Raw genomic sequence first — 5,672 nt, 5'->3', positions numbered from 1 at the left:
ACATGGTGGAGACTCCTCATGTGGCAATGGACAGGATGCAAAGCTTACAGATCAGATTCAGTGAGTGGTAAGTGTAACAGCCTTTAAAGGCCCTGCCCTCATGCTACAGGTCTGGGATGCTCCCCACACTCCTCCAACAGTGCCACCTGCTGGGGGCTAAGTGCTCAAACAGCAAACTTGCAAACCCCACCAACAATCTAAGTAGACTAAACTGAACTGAGGGCAGAAGCTATTCCCAGCAACCAGCTCTGACTAAATGAGCAGATAATGATTCTAAAGCCAGTGACAGGTTCACAACTGTCCACAGCATGTTTTTCTTCAATTTAAAGAGAATTACTTAGTTTTATTTTACATGTGTTAGTGTGTGACCTGCATGATATAGGCCTGTGTACCTGTGCCAGGTCCCCTGGAATTTTAGTGACAGACAGCTGCCAGCTGCCATGTGGGTGCTGGGAATTGTGCCCTGGTCCTCTGGAAGAGCAGTCAGTGATGCTAACTGCTGTGCCATCCTCCCAGCCCTCACAAACTTCTTAAACTCTCTATCTTACTGATAAGGTATTACTGTTCTTGCTTTTGTATCTCTTCAGAAAATATTTATCCATTATTTGTTGTGTTTGATCCATTAATATCTAATGTATCTGTTGTGACGTTCTACTCTATCATTTGCAATCTTATCCCCCTCATATTTTGTTTCTCTAATTCTTATTTCTAATGTTTTAGCTTTAGAACTCTATAATTTCTCATCAGCCTTTCTGATATGTTTTAGTGATTATAAATTACATGTCCTTACTATTGTATAGTCTACACAGTATTGTTTTTTGCCCCCTTTCTCCAGAAAGTAAATCCTGATGTTAGGTGTGGTGCCTCACACCTGTAATCCCAGGGCTCAGGAAGTGGAAGCAAAGGGTTTGACATGAGTTTGAGGCCAGCCGGGGACACATGGTGAGGTTCAGTACAGTATGGGTTGCAGGGTGAAATCATATTTTAAAAGTAAAATATTTAGTAATAGAAATACTTTTGCTGTTTTTTAGAGTTCTTTATTCTTCAATACCCTATAGATAATCCACGTGCATATGTGTTAGAGACCCATAAAATATCATCATTTGTTTTCAAGCATTCACATATAGTTTATATTTCATGTGTGTGCATGTGTTTATGCATGTGTGTCACAGTATACACGTGGAGGTAGCAGGCTACTTTTAGGAGTCACTTCTTTCCTTTTACTGTACCCAGGGAAGCAAACTCAGGCCATCATGCTCTGCACAAGCATCTGTTGGCACTGGGCCATCTTGCCAGGCCCTGTGTGTATTTTATTTTATTTTTTTTTATTTTTATTTTTTTATGGGTCACTGAGGCTTTTATTCTGCATGTAGAACCGCTGGGGCAGGGGTCTTTCCTGTGGCCACCCTAGAGATTACACTGGGCTCCAGACACTAGCTTGGAAGTGAGGTGACAATGATTCGGACCAGTCACATGATTACAAAGCTGGGGTTTCCAGCAGGGCTCCAGGCGGTCGGGTCGGGCGGACTGAGGACGTCTAAGGAAGCAGTGGCATGGGAGGGGCAAGCACTGGGCCGGCCTTGAGCTGCCTTGATGACATCAGGGACTGGTCTAAGCAGCTGGTGGCTCCAGGGATCTGTATCCACTTTACTTGGCCAGGGGGTTCCTGAAGCACCTGCCGGCAAACTTGGCCTTGCTGCCCAGCTCTTCCTCGATTCTAAGAATCTGGTTGTACTTGGCCAGGCGCTCGGATCGGCAAGGGGCACCAGTCTTGATCTGCCCAGTGCAGAGCCCCACTACCAGGTCAGCGATGAAAGTATCCTCGGTCTCCCCAAAGCGATGGGACACCATGACGCCCCAACCATTGGACTGGGCCAGCTTACACTCCTGCAGAGACTCGGTCACGGAGCCAATCTGGTTCACTTTGAGCAGGAGGCAGTTGCAGGACTTCTCACTGACAGCCTTGGCAATCCTCTTAGGGTTGGTCACTGTGAGATCGTCCCCAACTACCTGGATGCCTGAGCTGGTTGTGAACTTCTTCCAGGCTTCCCAGTCATCCTGGTCAAAGGGGTCCTCAATGGACACCACTGGATACTCCCGGATGAAGGACTTGTAGAGCTCATCCAGCTGGTCAGGGGTGATGTACCTGCTGGCGTCATCAGGAGACTTGAAGTCCAGGTCGTACTTCCCGGACCTGAAGAACTCAGAGGCGGCCATGTCCATGCCGATGACAACCTGTTCAGTGTAACCAGCCTTTCCAATTGCGTTCTTCAGAAGCTCCAGAGCTTCTTTGTTCTCCAGGATGTTAGGCGCAAACCCGCCCTCGTCACCCACATTGGTGGCATCCTTCCCATATTTCTCCTTGATGACATTCTTCAGGTTGTGATAAACCTCTGCCCCAATGCGCATGGCTTCGCGGAAACTGGACGCCCCCACAGGGAGGATCATGAACTCCTGCATGGCGAGCTTGTTGCCAGCGTGAGACCCGCCGTTGATGACATTGAAAGCTGGGACTGGCAGGATGACTTCAGCGTTGCCAGCCAAGTCAGCGATGTGGCGGTAGAGGGGCACCCCCTTTTCTGCAGCACCAGCTTTGCAGACAGCCAGGGACACTCCCAGGATGGCATTGGCACCGAATTTGGATTTATTCTCGGTGCCGTTCATCTCGATCATCAGCTTGTCGATCTTCTCCTGCTCCACCACATTCAGTTTCTTGCTAACCAGAGCAGGTGCGATAGTTTTATTGATGTGCTCAACAGCCTTTGAGACACCCTTCCCCAAGTAGCAGGGCTTATCATTGTCACGGAGTTCCAGGGCCTCATAGATGCCAGTGGAAGCACCGCTGGGCACGGCAGGCCGGAAGAGACCTTTTGAGGTGTAGAGATCAACCTCAACAGTGGGATTCCCACGGGAGTCAAAGATCTCTCGGGCGTGGACCTTAAGAATAGACATGGCTTGTTTCTGGCAGCCGGCTTGCCGTAGAGGAAGAGCGCAGAGGTTCCTGCACACACCCTGGAGAACGTTCAGGAGAGTCATGCGTGCGACCCCGGAGCTGAGCTCCCTGTGTGTATTTTAAAGGAAAAAAAGTGGAAATAGGGAACTTGGCTTTAAGAAGACATTCAAGTTTTCTGATGGTCTTTATTTGCAGGAAAGGATGTTGTTGTTTCTGGTATTCTTTTTCTTAAGCCTGAAGAATTTCTGATTGTTTATATATGTGTATTTCTGCTTGTTCTCAGGACTCTTACTTTTCTTTCTTTCTGAAAACATATATGTCACCTTCAGGCATGAAGAATGTTTTCAGTGGATAAGAGACTGATTTAACTTTTTCTGTCACCACCCTTTAGAGGAAGTTGCTCTCTGAATGGGGAAGCTCAGCCAATCACATTTGCCTAGGGTGCAGCTGCCTGGGGCCAGGGAAGAAAACCTGGGAATCCAGGTGAATTAGGTCTCTTTGTCTGTCTCTGCATGGTGTTCTTCAGACCTGTTTTGGACATGGGAACCTTTACACAGGTTGTGTGAGTTTCCCCATTTTCAAATGATTAAATTGTATCTGTTGTTTTCAGCTGTTCTGGTTAATTCTAGCATGCTGATCGAATGCACAATCACTTGGTACCCGTCCTTGGAGCTTTTTAGAGCCCTTTAAGGCTCTGGCCAGATGAGGCCACACCACATCCATTCGTTCATTGATATCTGCACCATCTCATGCCCTTGCTGCAGTCAGCTTTCTCCCACATCTCAGCCGAGAGTGAGGGGACCTAAGAGCCATGAGCTTGTGCCTGCAGGCCGCATTTGATGCTATGTGCTAGGTTTTTTCCTCAGGTCTGGACCTCACCTGTTCAGAGCAAACTGCCGTCGGCTCCCCTCCATCTGGCCTGCACGCCAGCACTGCTCACTCATAATGCTTTATTAACCTTGATTTTTTCAACGCTACTGAGAAGGGGACAATGTCCGCAAAAAGACATTGAATAACGGGAAAGTCTGCAGAATTAAATCAACCAGTTTATTTCAAGGTTATGCTGACCTCGCAATGTAAGCCAGGATATGTTCTGCATTGGGGAAGTGGTTTAGCTCATGTTTTTACAAGAGAAGAAGAATTTTGGGTACCATCAAAATAAATAAAGGTTCAGTTTGAAGAGGAGGAATCTCTTAGAAAGAAGAAATGACAGCTCATCCACAATGATGACAATCATACCGATGGTAAGAACAACATATAGGATGGGGGCAGGGATCTCTGCTTATCTCCGCAGGAAAACACTCATCTTCAAAGAATTCAAGGGACCTTGGATGTTTGAATACTGACAGATGGAAACTATTTACAACCCAATAAGGATCAGCAAGAAAACTGAATAGGTTCAGTAAATAAATTATAATAAACATATTTTAAATATGTGTTAATGTGCATTTATTTATAAATATAGAGAGCTGGTTTTGGAGTTGGACTCAGGCTCAGTCCCTCTCCACTTCCAAGCCTGTTCATAAGTGATATCCCAGAGTTTCTGTCTCATGTCAAGAGCCATGATATGGGACAGAATAATAATAATAATAATAATAATAATAATAATAATTTATAAACTTTCTTTGCCTTTCCTCATATCTGTTTCTGTCTTTATTATACCTTTCACTGAATATATATGTCTGTATATGTCTTTATATATAATGCTTAGTTTCCCAGAAAAAATAATAAATTTTCCTGCCGTGAACTTTTAAGTTTCCAAGAAGAAGATGGGCACACACAATATCGACTCCACCTGGCTAATAAGACATCATCATGTTGATAGTGCTATTACAAGACCTGATTTTTGGTACCAACCTCACAAGACAGTTCCTAATGGTGCACATCTTTTACAACACCCTGGCCAGACCTCCTCAAAACTCTCAGACACTATTTGCAATTTTCCCAGAATAAATATTAATCTTGGAATTTTACCATATTTACTTTCACAGGAACCCCTAAGAAGAACGTCACCCCATGACAGCTGGAAGCAATTTTAGGGCATAATGTCCCCTCTCCCAGCCGAGTTTGCCTTCAGGTTTAGGGACATCCTTTTGGGGTTGGTTATAATTGGTATATGGTTGAGGGATGGGGGAAGTATTTCATAGGCTCATGGGTATTCTTGAAAAAAAAGAGGGAAAATTGGTGATAGGATAATAGATTGGTGTTTGTGAGTTATTGTTTTTAGAAATTATATTGGTATTGATTCTTGTATATTGATACAAAGTTAAATTTTATAGAATACTGTATGTGACTTTGCTACCTCTGTTTAAATCATTTTTATGTATTGATATATATATTGTATTGATATATATATATATATATATATATATATATATCTACCATGTTGCAATGTACATTTCTACGTCTGATTAAGTTACTGCTGTGGACCAGTACAAAGGTAGACTTTGTACTGGTCCACAGCAGGAAATCAGGGAAGCAGACAAACTAGCCTTCTCACTCTTTCCCATCACACATTTATATCTCTCTCTTTCATATACCCCTTCCTGTGAAGAAAGCCTAGAACCAGTATCTGGCCCATCTCGGATCCCCAGCCTTTACTTTCCGATCCGTTTCCAAACCATAGAGCAAGAGTGACCAGTTGTCAGAGTCTTGGAAATGAGCCGGGAATGTGCCATTTTGGTGTTTCTCAGTTTCCTGTATCTACTGCCTGCTTCGT

The 5,672-nt window shown here is 44.5% G+C and overlaps 1 pseudogene; it reads right to left on the bottom strand.

The window, feature by feature from the left end:
• Positions 1-1,327: 1,327 nt before the first annotated feature.
• Positions 1,328-3,047, bottom strand: LOC142841181 (alpha-enolase pseudogene; annotated as a pseudogene).
• Between the last annotated feature and the right edge of the window lie 2,625 nt (positions 3,048-5,672).

This window comes from Microtus pennsylvanicus, chromosome X (assembly GCF_037038515.1).
Source record: "Microtus pennsylvanicus isolate mMicPen1 chromosome X, mMicPen1.hap1, whole genome shotgun sequence".
NCBI classification, from domain to species: Eukaryota; Metazoa; Chordata; class Mammalia; order Rodentia; family Cricetidae; genus Microtus; species Microtus pennsylvanicus.
The sequence above is the reverse complement of the archived record's forward strand: the minus strand, read 5'-3'. Positions and strand labels throughout refer to the sequence as shown.